Genomic DNA, 17,359 nt, shown 5'->3' on the forward strand with positions numbered 1-17,359 from the left:
GGCGGCGGGCCGCCCTCCCCCCGGGCAGGGCCGGAGGGGCGGGCTCGGCAGCTCGGGGGTCACCCCCGCCCGGGGAAGGGTCGCCGCGAAGGAGGTGTGTCAGCCAGGACAGGTGCCGAGCAGCTGAGCCTGACCCGAGGAGGTCGTTTGCTCCCGTTGTCTACCAGGTCTCCAGAGGCAAAAGCAGGCTGCAGTAAGGAAAAGAGGTGCAAATGTATTTTTAGGATGGATGACAGCTATTAAAATCTGCAGCGGGTTTCAGAAATGCTGCAGCTCGGCGCTGTAGAGAGCTGCGGGGTTTCTCAGCCGCGCTTTTGCCTGCGTGCGCGTGCCGATGGCATATGGGCATCTCGATCGCGACTCACGGCTCCAGTTCACGCGTCTAAAAGTTTCGTGTCTGTCTGAGCTGGTCACCCTGTGCAGTTGGTAGGAAGAAATGGGCACCCACAGAGGGACATCCAACCGGTCTTGGATGTCTGATAGCCTTCTGATAACCCTTCTCTTTACTAATTACAGTGGGAGCGTAACGTTACCGGCTCAGACTTAGACTTCCAGTTTTTTTAGACATCTAAGACTAGCTTAAATACATCTCTTGTGGGATGGAGAGTCAACAAGAAGTTGACTTCAGGTGTTTAAGTTCGAATGTATAGTCTCAAAATTTCCAGCCCGGCCCCTGCCTGACCGTGGAAGATGCTCAGAGAAAGAGATGGACCACGATCCCGTGTTCCTGGTTAAGGCATCCACCTGGCAGGAGAGCGATGTCGCCGTCCTGCTGACTGCGTAGCGGGGGCTGCTGACTGTCTGAACCCCTAGGCAATGGATGGCATCCTCTGTAAAACACTACTAATATTTAAGTATGGCATTCTATGTGAAGTGAAATTCAGTGAGGGTAAGACAATTCTCACCCTCAGTGTGTGATGCTTTGACTCCCAGAATAGGCTATGGGGTATGTATGCCCCTGTGGTAAGGCACATGACACAACCCTAGTCAATAATATTACATACAACAGGGCGCAGAAATGACCCACTAGTTACCTAGATTCTAAAAATGTTCCTTCTATAGTATAGATATATAGATACAGACTCTGCAGCTGCTGCACATAGTCTGAATGTTTCGCTGTTAAGGAATAATCTCAATCAAATTTCAAATTTATCAGGCAACGTAAGAGGAGCACAAAGCAATGCAAGAGAAAAAGCATGCTTCTCTTCTGTCCAGGTGGCGAGAGAGCAGTCTGCCTGCTAACACTTTACTTGACCTCTGTTAAGTAAGTGTTAAAGACTGGGCTTCCTGCAGTTTATGGCGTGCTGAGTGAGTAGATGGTGCCAAACAAGACTTGTAGGCTCCTGAGCAGAAGAATGTAGAAATTATGGCATTAGAAAGGAAATTCTGCCCCAACATACATTTCACCGCTTATATTCATCATGGCTTTGGGCTTTTTAAACAGCAAGATACACCAGTGTGAGTTTCCGCTCCGATTCCGTAAAGACCAGGATTTCATCCAGACCCTCAAGCAACTAAAGGAGGACAACAGAATAAAAACACACTTGCCACAACCAGGTCACAGTCTTGCCAAAAAAACTTCCCCCATCCAAAGAACATGCGCGTCTAGTATTTTGAGAGGTATCTACAGTGTAGTTGACTTCTGTGGCATCCTGCGAAATAACAATTTTGGAAGATTACCAAGAAGTGCGGATGAGCATGGATAACTCCGAGCTGCTGGGGTTTCTCCTTTGTAAGACAAAATACTGAGTTGGCAGTAGCATCAGCACCATCGCTGACAAAGGAGCCACAGTGCAATACATGTTACCTTAAATTAATTTTGTATTGGTTTCTATGACACATACTTGTCTAAAAAAAAAAATCAAGGTCTTAAAACTGCCTAGCTAAAGCTGTCTTGAAAAGAATGAAACATCTCACAGAGTAAGATGGCCTGCCAGACAAATGAGAAACCATAGACATAAAACTACGTATGTTACGCCAATTTTTTTTTCAGACAACGGAGCTACAAACTTCTGTGGCAACTGTTCTGGAAAAAGTGAAAGACGCAAATCACTTTACCACAGGCTACATCTTTACTAAGATGAAAGCATAGTCAGTTGTTAAAAGATTATCAGACCAAAAAAGAATCACAGCAAATGTTTTGTTCTGCACCTTCACATCGTTTCCTCTACTGAAAGAGGATTAGTCTGTAAGTGTTTACTTTGGTTGTTTTGGGTTAGGGCTTTTTTGGCGTGGGGAGATTCCAGCAAAGCCGGTATTCATTCTGCCAGCCAGCGGGGTGGCTGAGCTAGGCTTGAAATCGCTGAGCTCCAGCCTTCCTGAGGGGTCACATGAAGTACCCAATTTGAGCGCTGGGGAGTGGATTGCTGGTCCGAATACAGCTGGGAAGAGATCAGCTTTCGCTTTTCAGTTCTGTATTAATTTGTTCTCTCTTCAGCACAGATAAGAGGGGTGATTTTCCCCCATTTAGGCTTTTTCTATGAACCGTAAAGATACCATTTACATGTATGGATGATCTTCTGCATCTCCTTCTGAGAGCAGGACAGGTCAGTACCTGAGAGAGGCAGCCAGGTTCTTCTTCATTGATCTGCAAAGCAGCCTGCCCATTTGGCATCTAGCTCCTGCCATGTCTTGGTGATAATTCTGTGCTTTATATTATTTTATAAAGGGGGGCGGGGGAGGGGGAAGAATATAGGCATAACATGTTCTGCATAGTTTAGTATAGCAGTATTTCCTTTCTAGTTTCCAAGCTTGTCACTGAAAGTACTGGCTGTTTTTAATCTAACATAACATTGGCTTCCTGTGTATTATCTCTCTAACTTAATTTTTTCTCTTCCATCTCCTACGGTACTTCTACTGACAAGAGAGACAGCAAATGCTGGAACGCTGTGTTTCAGCCTCTGAATCATTTTTACCTTCTCAGCAGCGGTTTCAAAATAGAAATAGTTGCCTCTATATCTAGCCATCTTCTGGCTCTCGCATGCTCTTGTCATTTTCAGAGAGCGCTTTGTGATTAAAATAGCTTGATTAGCTGATAAAATTAAATATGCTTTGCACAGGGAGCACTGCCTTCAAACATCCTGGCTGTTAATGAGTGCTGTGCTTGCACATATTGTCACTCACAGGCTTCAGCCAAAAGGAAGTCCGTGGTTAATGGCAGCTTAAAAAGCTTCAAGAAGCTGATAAACTAGGACAATATTTTTATTTCTGAGGTTGCTTTGTAATCAGATGTTTCAACATGTGCAATGCCACATGTTTCGCATATGAGACCAGTCTTACTAGCTCACATTTCAGAAGGGACATGTTGAGAATAGCGGGATGGAGAAGGCAGTTCAGGCGAGGTGGCTGGTGCAGAAGGGATTTTTCGTAGAGGAGTTTCCCCAAAGCAGAACAGAGATTAAGGGCTTGCAAAAGGTCAAAAGTATCACAGAGGTTTTGAGAGACTCAGTGGAAATTTAGAGGCTATGAAGAAAGTGGAAAGTTGGACCAAAGGAGAGGAGACTTCTAACCCAGAGGCTGGTGAGCAGGCGGGTGGGAGGGACTTCAGATGCAAAGCCACATGCAGAAGGTGGTAATTCTGCTCTCTGCACGTACCTCTGAGGTCACTCTTCAGTACTTGGAAGAAAGATGAAGAAACGGGGCAGGAAAACTGGTGTTCGTGACTGTCTTGGTCTGTGTACTCCTTCTGCTAGTTAAACTGGAACAAGTTCAAATTCTGAGTTTGTGGGCTGATTTGAGAGAAGGCGGGTGTACAGCTTCAGGTTTTGGTTAACATAATCAAGCAGTCACTGTGTGAATCATCCCACCCAAGGGCTCTCTGCAAAAGAGCGGGGGCAGTGGCAAGGTACGAGACTCCTCAGTGCCCCTCCACACTGAGGGGGACCGTGTGGAATTGGAAGGGAGGAGGCATGTTCCTCACTCCTCTCTCCCAAATTTCTCCAGTTACTCCTAACTGAGAACTGGTTAAGTTAACTGTGAAGTTAGGCGCGTTGCTGCTCTCCGCTGCCCGACATAAGAGCTGGGCACAGAGTGTGAGCTGGGGAAGTGTTCAGATGAAGTGAAAACCAGCACTGCAGCCTGCTTTTGGGCTAAGGGATGCTTGATAGCACAGTCCAGCATCCCTGAACTGGCTGCAGCAGCTTGATGGGTACCCAGCTAGGGGAGCTCTCCTGCGCCCAAGAGAAGAGCTACATTTCATTTCCACTTCTGATTTTTAAAGATGAACCTATCACTAATATACTACACTGTAAGTGTCAGAGTGGGGTGGTCCTAGCTGGCTTCTCTGGTTTTCTAAGATGTGGCTTTTCCAAGAATGTGAGATCTGGGTATTGAAATGGAAAAAAAAAAAAAAAAAGAAAAAGAATTAAAGCAGGGGTTTTTATAAATTTAAATCATGGTCCCTTTTATGTCATCAGTGATCTTGTGAGCGCCTCTAACTTCCCCTAAGAAAATAAGATAAGGCCGGCATTGAAGGTGATAGAAAATGCTACTAGGAAATGCAACAAGAAAATGCAGGAGGTGGAAGGCAGAGCAAAGCAAGTCTATGAATTTGTTGAGGCTCAAGAGGAAGTTCAGAAGGAAAAATCTATTGTTATTTATAACAGTGGAAATTCAGATAAATCAGTAACAATGAAAGAAGAAAACATCTATTCCGCGATCCAACTCAATGCTAATGTAACTTGAGTATTTCTGGGTTATGCCAAGGATGACTCTAAGCTGGAGTCTTTAAGCCTTTCCCTTGCCGAGCGTGCTCTGTTATCCCATTAGCAGCGAGACAGTCATCTCACAACCCAGAAACGGGCTTACACTACACGAATAGCCAGCACCTCCGTCGAGCCTCCCGCTGCCTGGCAATTTACAGTAGCTGCCGAGGAAAAATTACTCTGATGCTAATGTGCTTGGGGTCTCACAGCTTCGAGTATGAAAAGTGCCTCAATGCTAAAATGCATGGGAAAGAATTGTTTTTAATGGCAGAAACTGTGAATCTTTTTCTGTTTTCTCTCATTGTCACCGACCTACTATTGCTGAATTAGAGATGCTGATTAAGAAAAACAGCAGCTTTTGCAACTCAACAAGTTAAGCCATTGTGTTGGTATAATTAGGGAACGAAATCTTTTACAGTTCAGTCAAGCGAAGAAATGAACTAGAAAATTTGAGACCTATTTTTAACCGGGGATTATTTCCTCCCCCCCCCAAACACTTTCTGATAGCCATTGTAACAAAATACTTACAGCTCTCTTGTGCCTTCATAAGGCAATGCTTTCATGCACAGAATATAATTTTTGGACTGAGAATCTATCTGCCTTTTCATTTATTTCAGTCTTATGTGCAAATCCATACTGGCATGCGCAAATGAAAATGCTGGGGGCTCAATCACTGCACCTGCTTTATAAATTTGTCCCATCAAGTTTTCTAAAGATCATTTTGTAAATTCAGAATTTCTGATGCAAATGATTTCCAGGAGACATTACTGTGCCTGCATGGGAGAAAGACAAATGCCAGAATGTATAATTCACTTGAAATGTATTCTTGTATATGTTTGTGCCAGATGATCTAACTCTCATGAGGAAAATGTTAGTGGGCAAAAAGGTAGCGATTCTGGGAAACTCCTGTGTTCCTGGAACCTCTGGGAACCAGTTTAGCTCCCTGGCTGTCATTAGTAGTTAATTAATGAGGAAGTCTTCCCTGGGTTTGTTACAGTGTTAATTGGGGTTTCCCAACTTGAATGGTAGTCAGCGGTCCATAATTTCTTTTTTCAGCTGTCTAATGAGTGCCACAGATTTAAAAATTGGTGGTAGTTGCTGGCTTTGGGCCTTCACTACAAGCTATACAAAACCTGGCCAGAGGGATCATAGCATAACTATGTGGCTGCAGCACACCATTTATTTAGTGATGCATCCATATGCTTAAAACACTGTATGAAAACCATTTTGGTTTGACTGTAACCTTGATCAACAAAGAACTAGCACACTGGCTAACCACACTTCCTCAGGCTCTGCAGGACAACCCGCTTAAGTTTCCAGTGCCACCATTTCATTTTGTGGCTCCTAAGCAGAGGTCTTAGTGAGTACAGGCTTGTCCAGCCAGCGGGGTCAGCTGATCATAAGCTGCTAGACATCAATAGTTTTAAAAGGAAATCTTCATGGCTAAAGGTTTAAATAAACTTTGACTACATATAGTTTATTATACTAAAAACTGGAAGCTTTTATTGTTAGCAGTGTTATTTGTCTGTGAGGACAACAGAAGATTTCCTGGTAGGATCCCCCACGCATGCCCACATGTGTGCAGGCTCATGCATTTCTGAGAATCCCTGTAACAATCAGAGACAACTGCATGGCATGCACATCAGCTAATCACAGATATTTTACTCCTACTCACTCTATCAAGTTTGTGGTTGTCAGAGGTAAGAGAGATTTGCTTCTCAAAGCTGCAGAACAAGGAGAGGGTGCTGCTGTCTTGCAGTCCCAGGACAGGCATCTGCTACCTGCACTTCTCATTGCCGGGACCGAGCTTAGGTGGGAATAAGAAGTAAAGGATGCATTAGGTATCAGCGCCCTGGCAGAAAAAAAGTGATTAGGGCAAAATGCTTACACAAGTTTTCTGTGAAGGGGCATCTGCTTAAATTTACTTTGGGCAGTTTTTGGTATGCAAACATTAATTGTCAGGCTCTTTGCTGCTTTAGTTATGTAGACAGTTCAATGCAATTTTAAGTTTTATATGACTGTGAAAAATGTCTCACAAAATTTACTAAAGCTTTAGCGCAGAAATCATCCGCTCTTCTGCTCTCACAGTAGCTTCACTCTTACAAACCTATTAGAAAAATGAAGAGAAAACCCACAGATGCAACTCATTAAACAAATGGGTGAACAGAAGAAAACCACACAGTAAAAGGTCATTACAGGATACAGCAGCTCATTTACATGTAAGAGAGAACTAATGATCTAGCTGAACAACAACAAAAAAAATGTTACGTGCAATTGCAGAGCTGCTGTGCAAATTAATTTCAGCCATGCAGCTCAAACAGAAAGTATTTAAATGCAGCCTGAAAACTTCAAGCTGATCTCAGCACAGTTTCTGCAATACTCCTCATGTTCTCCTCCCAGAAGAAATTCCTGCCCATTCCGCCTATCGCCTTCGGGCTGACTATAGAAATGTTCTGGGAAAACCTGATCTCCGCACCTCCTGGAATTATCCTCTGTCCCAGCAGGTTTCCTGCATTGTTTATTAGCTGCTGGACATGGTTGTATGGAGAAGAGCATGTAGGCATTAGTGGTGGTAGGACTAAACGGGTCAAATCAGTCTGCTCCAGCTTGCTGGCCATGAGGTTCATCAGCCAAGGTTGGAGCATGCATTCAAACTCCCTATACCTCTGCTCTGCTTACAGGAAACTTTATTGTAGTTTCCTTTGCTGTTTTTTTGGTTTGGGTTGGGTTTGGTTTGGTTTTTTTTTGGTGGTGGTTGGTTTTAATTTTGTCCTTCCTTCACTGTCCTCAGCCTTCTTACCTATGGGCTTTTTTTGTTTATCATCTTGCTGGGTGGTCCGGTCACCCAACCTCCAGGGAAGAGCATTGACCCACCTGAGGCTGAAGCAGCTGCCCAGGCAGGAGCTACAGAGAGAGCTGTTCACATTTGTTTTGGTACTGGGGTGCAATGGAAGGAAGCCCCTATTTTACATCTTGTTTTGACAAATTGCCATACTTTGTGGTTTTACTGTTTGGGGATTTTTCTTTGTGATTTCCCCCTCAACCTGCCATTGAGAAACTCCTCCTGAAAACACTGCAAGACTACTGGTAAAATAGGCAGGAAATTTTACTAAATTTTCAAATATTTAAAGTATTTGAAATTGTTGCCACAGCTGCGTCCATCTGAGTTCTGATGAAGGTAAGTTACCTCAAGCAAGGTAACTCTGACTGGGACCTTTCCTGACTGATGGCTCCGGGCCGGGCTGAAATGGGGTCCTGGGCCATGGGGGTGGGGGAGGGCATGGCGGGGCTGGGCAGGGACAGTGGGTGCCCTTGGTGGCCCGGCACTTTGTAACTGACAATTTTCTGCACTCTTGGCTTTCATTTCTGCCAAGAGTCACTTTGAGGGGTGTGCTGGACACCCACCTGCATCTGAGCTGGCTTGCTGCTGTAAGGACTGGGCTCTCCTACCTGTACTCACTAATAATTGCTAAAAGAATAGAAACATACTAGTGGGTTATTGTCTGTATATCCCCAGAGTAAGCATAACACAAACATGGCAAGAGTATATCTTCTCTGAATTGCCTGGATGCACGCACAGCTGTTTTGCAAAGGGGGTGGGGTGTCCTCTTGAGTGCTGGGACTGAGTCAAGTAACTTCTCTGCCATGAAGAGTCATGGCAGCTTCCAAACTGAGCAGAACCAGGTAGCTAAGCAGCCCCTTTACATTTCAGCTATTTGGGGGTTTTATCTACTTGGTCTTGGTGATAGGGCTTCCAAATGGGTTTCACCCATGCTCACAGTCTACAGAATGACTTGAAATAAAGGTGTTTCTTAGCAGTGGTATCACCTCACCTCTTGAGTAACTCCGTCATAGCAGACTTTCGCTTGATGAACACTGATGACCTTCTCTGAGGCTCTGGTTTGAGTCATCTCCTGAAGGACACCTGAATACACAGACCCAGTCAGGGGTACTTGGCCCTCTTCCAGTTGTCCTGGGCCCTGGCATCCTGACTTACTGACAGTCATCAAGGACATCAGTCAATCCAGCCATGCCTGGTACCTTGGGAAACTCTTTAATGTCAGTTCCTTCATTTGTGATCCATTTTGTTCATTGCTCTTCTTATAAAACTCTTTTTTTTCTAATTTACAGCATGAACTGTCTGCATCCAAGAGTATCCTGGGCTTTGATGTACCACACCTTACGGTACTGACAAAAAGGTTTTGTAGGGAAATCTAAATCACCACTTTTCACAGTAGTTTGGCTTTACTGACTTCAAGGGTTCAGATGATGCCTAGGGATTGTTTAGGGGTTGCTCAGTGCCATCCCTCTTCCTCTGGGGAAGCCTGATGGTTATTCTGCAAGGAAGTCAAATACATCAGTTTACTTAAACGTTTTGTCTAGGATCTAAGATGCCCTGTGTCTATTTACTTGGTTAATTTATCTTTATCCTGTGGGAGTCCTAAAAAAATTGAGTTTCTCTTTAAAGGGCTCCTGTGAAAACAATTAAAGTAATTAAAATTGTCTGTGTTTGTGTTAGGAGACCTGTTTTCCTTCCCTACATGGCTCAGATAAGAGTTCCCTGTGATCTGAGTTCCAGCCCTACATGTTGCAGGATGGAGTTTTACTGCCTCGACCACAATTCCTTCTGCCTGATAATGTACTCAAATAGAAAGTGTTTAACGTCTTTTCTAATTTGATTAGCGATGCCTCCAATTGACTCATGATGAAAGTAAAACTGGCACCAACGCCAAACTGTGTGGCTTTGCTGAGCGCTGTCTGTCTCAATTTCTGTTGCCATTGAATGAGAAGATAGTCAAGAAAATTAAAACAATTTGATAGGTTTAATAGATTATAGTGATATGTCTCAGGTTTTCAAATGATGGATGTTTGTCAGTCATCAGTACCCTCATCAGCAATCAGTAGGTAAGGAAATAGCTTCTCAGCTGAAAAAATACACAGGTTTCCACTGTAATCCAAAACATCTTAAATAGTGTCCATTTAAGAAAATAAAGGTTGGGAATGCCGTATTTGTTAATTAATTGAAGTTCCTGGTGAGGAACTCTTAGGATTTAAATGTCCTAATATAAAGTGCTAATTCAAAGGAGAAACGACAGCCATGTAGAAGACAGTGTGTTGTTACAGATAAGGCATTGGAGTAGGATTCAGGATATCTGGATGCCATTGCTTTTTCTTTTCTACTGAATTACTGCATGGCCTGGGACCAGTCATTTCCCATGTCTGAGCCTTTCAGCGTTTGTTTGTCTGTGTTGCTCTTGACTGGGAATACTACCGTAATAAATATAATAAGGACAAATATGTAGGTCTTTTCAAGAATTGAAAACAGTATTATCACTAAAAGGACACAACATAAATATCCAGGTTTCAGGATAAATTGGAAATTCAGTACTCCTCTAGCTGCACCATCTGCTGAGACCTAAAGGCAGACCTTGACTGGTGTAGTATCTAGAGATAAAACAATTTGCAGCACAGGGGAATAACAGTACCTCTGTAGCAGACAGATTAAGCTGCTTTTTTTTCGCATTCTAATCTGTTAATCATGCACAGGGCTTAAGTATAGCTCAAGGCAGACCAGACATTGAATGATTTAATTTTGCGCTATCTATTGAACTGGATTTAATTTGAAGATATGCTGTTTTCCACCGCCCAGCAGTTCTTAAAAAAAAATGAATGTCCATAATGAGATTTTGACCATGAATCAGTGATTGTGTGTTTAAAATGGGTCATGGGGCTGGCCTTTCCAGGCTCTTGCGACTGCAGCTGCCTTTACGACAGTTATGCGGTCTAACCTTTGCAGAATTCACTTGAGGGACAAATTTAGGGGCATTCCATTTGAAGTACTTACCATCCTTTTGTTTGTTTGTTTGTTTAAAAAATAAGTGATGGGGGTCAGTAGCTTAAAGCACACAGCACACAATGCAGAGTATAAAAAATAAAAGAGGGAGACATGTTTAGAGGTGAGGGGATGAAGTGGTAAATCTGAGCTCAGCCAAGAAGATGGAAGCCAGAGGTCCTGCCGGCCCAGGAGAGAGTCCACGGCGATTCCTGGGGAGAAGGGGACAGATCCCAATTTCAGAAGCTGAAAAGGGCTGGGATGCTGAGAATGCATAAATGTGGTCTGCCACCCACAACACATGTAATTACTGACAGCATCACAGCAAATCCCAGAGGGAGAGAAATGACAAAACATGGAAATATGCTTTGGGACAAGATGGAAAATCAGCTTAATAATGGAGACTATTAAAGCATGTTGAAAAGATGCTTCTATTACTTCCAAAATTTTTGCTTTTATAGTTTCTGGAAGGCTGTGAGCTCCTCCTGCAATGCTTTCACCAGCAAAGCCTTTCTTGGATTTTTTTTTTTTTTTTTTTTTGTGTGTGTGTGTGTGTGCACGTGATTTTAGAGTTCAGTGCACCAAACACGAGAAGATTCACTGGCCAGGCCTGGAGACGCTGTGCTTCTTAAGGGTAGGGTCAGATATTCTGCAGGCATTGCAAGATACAGGACAGTGTATTTTAAACTGCTTGGTGTCCGCAGCACATCCTTGCTGAGGCTGTGCACAGGAGTGCGTGTTTCTGAGACTTAGTCCTCGTTCACGTCGGTCCTGCTGTCACATCTGCTGCTGTTCCTGAACTCATCTCACACATGGGACTCTGAAGAGCTGCCCAGCAGCAAAGCCTGTGTGCTCCTTCGGCGCAGTGCTTGTTGGCTGCCATGAACATTTCTTTTGGCTAGGAGTGTGAGGAAATACTTTTGTGAGGAACTGAGAAATTAAATGTGACTAACCTAAAATATTCAAGTAAATAGGTCTGTTAGATCATCTACTCCCTTGCCACATAAGCGGGCTTACTTAATGTAGCACAGTGAAAGATACAGGTATTACCTTCCATGATTTCCTGATTTAAAACTGGATAGCGAAGCAGACAATCAGATCCCTCATGAACTGAGTATATCAGGAAAGCAATAAAGAGGTTGAATATAAAATTGCCAATGCCAACCTAATGCATCCATCTTTCTCTCTCTGCCTGTTTCTGAGTAAGACAATGAGTACTTTCAATAGTCACCAAGTATTTTGATGTTTTGTTTTTCCTTCTCCTTCTCTTCTCAGTTTCCTCTTAACCACATTCCTGGCTTGGTTACAAAATTTATTTGGACAGTGAATGTACATTTTTGGGATACGAATTGGAAAGGAATGCTAACCACCAGAGGGAAAACTGCGTTGTGGAGATGAATGCATATCTCACCGTGCAGCCCAGAGAGGGCTATAGCTCTTGAGTACGGTAGGTGGGATTGGTGGGGTGGGGGAATTAGGGAAACAAATCCTTTATTCATTGTCACTGTACTCCTAAATATTTTCCTTGGGTTTACTGATAAAATTCTCAGGGCTGAAAGTGCTGAAAAGGGAAGAGGTATATAAAGCAATATAAACTCTTTCCTTCTTCTGAGCAGCTGTTAGTCCAAGACAGCCACCATGGATGTCCATCTGTCCAGGTTACTTGCTGGTACTTAGCAAGCATGTTTTGGACACATGAGAAAGGTTACTTCTGGTTTTTTTTTTTTCAAGTTCATGAAAAGTTTGGAGGACATTTTAAGGGGTTTTTTTGGGTGGGAATTATGCCCATTGTAGGTCAAGGTGCTCCTGGAGGGCCCAGCTAACTGCATTAAAACACAAACCTAAAGAATACTGAAATATGACTCCTATGATGATTAGAAAGGGTATTACATTCCCTCTGTAATGCAATCAGCCTATGGGCAGTTAGATGCTGTATCTGACAGCAGTCACAGAGGAGCGCTTTCTTTTCCTCACACCTCTGTACTTCTTCATACCCTATCAGCCCACTTTAATCTCTGACTCATAAACAGCTTGGAGATGACTACACTCACTCCTCTGAGCTGGTCTATTTCCAGAAATTAGTAGCAGAATGAGACTTTCAGGCAAATAAGGTGACCTTTTCCAAGTTAGTTGCTTCTTTGGCCATCTCGGTTTCCTCAGAAACATGCCATTTTGGTTGCAGGCCTCCATTTTTCCCTTTTGCTATGGCAGCTGCACATTTATTCCCTCCAGCCCAAGGCACTTCATATTTCTCAGCAGCTCGGACATCAGTTCAACATCTGTTGGTCTGGTCACACAGGGATAAAAAAAAAATGATGATTTCGTAATTGGCTAACTCTCATCATGTAAAAAGTTGCTTATTCAGTTCCCAAATGCCGCAGTTTCATGTCTATCTCTTCTTGACAATGACCGATGGCACACAGATCAATATCTTAACAAAATTAGGGTTGTCTATAAGCCTGACCCTTCAGTAAGTTTTCCTTTACTTTCCTGACAATCTCTTAATGAGCTTCTGAATGTACTATCTTGTCAAAGCTTGCGCTTTTTTACCCAGATGAGTAAACGGAGTGACAGTATCACTGACCTCTCATGACTGTCCTGTTATCATTTCAAATGCTGCAAAAGACTGGACTTACAGCTAGTTTGGGTACATGCCTTGAGGGGCAGCTGCCTTTGGCTGCTGCAATTTTACATGTTGGCACTTTGCCTGGGCTTCACAGAATCACAGGATGGTTGAGGCTGGAAGGGACATCTGGAGGTCATCTGGTCCAATGCCCACTTCTTCTTCTGACTTGTTTTTTTTTATACACCTATGTTGGAAGCATTTACAGTTAAGCCCATCACCCTGTCTACCCTTTGCAGTCAATGGAGAGAAAGTGGCAAATTCAAGGCGCAGATTGTTTGATCTAGTACACATATCAGTTTTCAAATGGGATGAGTTATGGCCAGAAACATCTGTTGCTCTCCATTGACTACAAAGATAGCTGAATTCCAAAGCAGATGTCTGTACTGGAAATATCGAATCTGAGCAGATTTAGCCTCTTCTCTCATCTTTGTATTTTCCTTTTAAAGTCTCCTGACACAGCTCTGTACACTCTTTGTGGTCTTCCTCCTTGCTGCTGAACTTGAAAACCTCATGCATGAGGACTGGGTCGAATCTGCATTGTCCCTTCTGAATTAGTTCACATCTTATAAGTGTATTGAAATTCCAACTAAGTGATGAAGGCAGGCTTTTCCCATGCATCTTCAGAATCAGTGTTTGCTTACTAGGAGTCCTTACGGAAATCAAAAGGTCCTCTGCATATTGACCATACAGGTCAAGCAGGACAAGTACAGCACAGTCCAAGAAATCTCACAGTGGGCAAAGTGGAAACGGGATACTATCACACTTCAGGCATGTCCTTTCCTACTTACACTCAGGCATACCTTCAGTAATTCACTTGCCTCTTCCAGCTAAGTCACTTTTTTCTGACTGACAAAGAACAGAGTCCAGTACTTCTTCCTTTTTCACCACCCTTTAACTAAGAGCAATCTGTACTTGTATTTCTTTCAAAGAACTTAATTTCCTAAATACACTGAGCAATATCCCCATCCCAGATGTAGCTTATGCACTTAACTGAGTAATTGCTTTCTGGCAGCCTTCTCTAAGAATCTCCTCTCTCTTTCCCAAATGTCTTTCTCTATATTTCCTGTGCATGTGAGGAAGTTTCCAGTATTTTTTACTGTAAGTGTCCCACTGCGTTGACACCCTCAGACTGGAAGATGCAGGATCCTCCTCCTGCCCCCAGACAGGCTCTCTTTGACTCCCGCCTAGACAGAGAGCAGACGTGATACGAGAGATGGATGTCTCAGCCTGTGCAGCACCGAGCTGGGCTACTGCTGGTTTGCTCTGGAGACCCACCTTCACCTTCCCAGCTTTTTTGTTTGTTTGTTTCTTTCTTTCTGTTATTATAGTATTAACTTCACTGTGGTTTGGACACAAGAATACAATTTTAGCATTTGGTTAAAATCTAAGGTAGTCAAGTTGACCTTTTTTCCTAAGAACTTCTTCAAGTCTCTGGTAACCTGAAAAAAGTTACTTCTGCCCTCAGATAATAGATCATCTTATTTCTCAGTGTTGAGCATCCTTACCTTAGTTCCACGATTCTTGGAAGCTGCCCCAATTTATTGCCATCTGCTTCTTGGTCAACAACTTCATGGCATTGCTGACTGATTTTCTTGCTCTTTGTTACGGTTTTTCACTTTTCACCTCTTTGCCTTTTTTTTTTTTTTTTTCACATTTCATGTTTTATTTAGCTAGTATTAGGCTGGCTTCTCTCCTAGTTTGACTTGCTTAGAAGGCAACTCTTCCTCTTCTTTCACAGCTTCTCCTTCCACTACTTTCTTCCAGCGGGTAGCAGGACAGACTCTAATTTAAGCATGTGTGGCTTAATACCATAGATGCAATTTACTGGAAGTTTGTTATGTTGCTCTCCTCTGAAGACAGGCCACCTGAGCTATTGCCAGCTCACGCTGAAAGTGTTTTCCAAACCAGGTGACATTTGCCAGATGACCAGATGAAAAGTAAAATAAATTCAGAAACTTAGCAAGTAGATTCAGAAAACAAACAAAAAGAAACAGAGCAACCACAAACTTTATATGCTGTCTGTGTTTGGAGTGATTCCCAAAGTCCTCTCTGTGTTTTGTTCAGCTAGGAGCTGCCGGGACATGTCTGTGGCTGGTTGGAACCAGGAGCTGATTCCCTTGACAAGCTGTGTGCCCTGGCACTACCTCCCCTGCTACAACCCGCCGTTTACAGCAAAGCTCTGCCAATGAATTTCTCGGCACACTGGCGATTCAGCTGAATATAAATGCACTTCTGGAGACATCCTGTATCCCACGGTCACGACACTTCAGTGTTAAATAGAATATTAATTTATGACTCACCAGTTTGCGAAACATGTCTCAGAGAGCATTAGCTTGTGATCTGCCACCGTGCTTTGGAGAGTCCAGGCTGGCCACCTGGCCTGCCCTCGGTTAGTATCAACTTATCAATAGACAGTTCACTTACGTGGTGCAAATGCACCCCTTCTGACAAAGAGGTTAATTAAGAGCTGAATTTATGAGACTCCAAACATATAAATTTTCTATATTGCAGGCCTCAACAGCTACTTATTTTATGACTGTTTCAGTGCTAACAAGAAATATAGTGTATTACTAGCTTTAGACAAAGAGTAATTATGACAACTTGGGGATTGCCTCGATTACAGCTTGCAGAATCCCATTTATGCTGACAGAAAGATGACAAGTTTGAAGGGGCTTGTAGGAATTTGGAGGTGATAAAAGTGAGGTGCTCTTCCTTAAAATGATTAGAGACTCATCTCAGTATTATAAAGCAGAACTAAGTCCTATGAAAATACGCAGGTGTTCCAGCCTCAGAAGGAAGTTCATGCATATGTGACCAGGCAGGGCAGGAATGACTCGTCTTCAGACAAGTTAAGTACTTGTACGGCTTGTGGGACCTATAGGAGTACAAGTTACTAATGTATACCTGATCGTAAGAACGACCCACAATATACTCTGGAACTCACAGCTCTTCTACAGCTTTTCTGCTGTTCATGGCAGTGAAAAAGGCATTTCAAAATTATTAGGATCCATCATGACAAATGACGGCAAAGCCAGCCAGCTTCAATCCTTTCCCTGGAACCTTGCAGAACTAAATATTCATTCCCCTGAAGCCCTTAACTCTCAGAACTTCTCCACCCATAAGTATGCTAAGACTGTGTATGAGCAAGAGAATTTTTATTATATAAAAATAATCACAGTCAGGATCTTGCACAAAAAATAGCAGGAAAAAATAGAGATCAACTTTGACAGAAGCTCATCCACATCCAACTCCCTTTCTGTGATTTCCAGATGGCATCCATATTATCACTTGTTATGGAAGTCGTGTTGGTGGTGTCCTGAATATGTCTGTCAATCGTCTTGCTGTGCTTGATGCTGATGTGGGCTTGTCCTAGTTAGAATTCTTGATGTTGTAAGAAGATCCTTCTCTGAGGATTTCCCAGGAGCATATAATTTGGAATAAATCAATCTTTTTATTAGTCACCCTAGTGGTTTTCCATGTCGCCTCACCAAAAAGTATGAAGTCTGCACTGAAGGCATGTATTTCTGGAATGTTCTTAATTTATGAAGGTTAGTTGTTGCTTAGACAGTCATTGCTCATTGCCTATGCAGATAAGTAAAACTATTTTCTTCCTGTTCTTCCTGTAATACTTCTCTATGCATTCAGGTGTTTTGGAATGCGTATAGCAATGTGCTTTGACTTCTTTTATTGAAGAACAAATTTCTTTTGCACTGAGTAATATTTTTAACAGATCAGGGCACTCAGAATAATTAAGATAAGCCAAAGAAATCCAGCTACAGGCTATAGTTACCTTCTTCATGGCTAGTAGTGCAGAAATAATACTGCTGTTAGGGTGCTGTGCATCACACTTCTAATTCTGGAAAAGTTACCAGTGGCAGGTGCCACACTCTGTGAGTACGGCTTGTGTCCAGGCTAGTAAGTCCTACCAGTACCTAAGCTGCTGTGCAGAGCTCACTGCCTTAGTCCATACGGAGACAGTCCGTAAGTGGAAGGGCATCATCAAATCGTGCATCTCAGCTCTATGAAGAAGCACTTCAGCGTTGTATTGCTGGGCTCCTTATAGCGCTGTGCTCCTTATGGCAGCTGGAGCGTGGTTTAGACACATCTGTGTAAGCTAGGTGTAGAAATCTACTTGGATCTGACAGGTTCAGGTTATTCACTTGGGTTCAGAGTCGTGAGAAAGTGTTCACGTTGTCT

The sequence above is a fragment of the Pelecanus crispus genome, chromosome 1 (assembly GCF_030463565.1).
Source record: "Pelecanus crispus isolate bPelCri1 chromosome 1, bPelCri1.pri, whole genome shotgun sequence".
Classification (NCBI taxonomy): domain Eukaryota; kingdom Metazoa; phylum Chordata; class Aves; order Pelecaniformes; family Pelecanidae; genus Pelecanus; species Pelecanus crispus.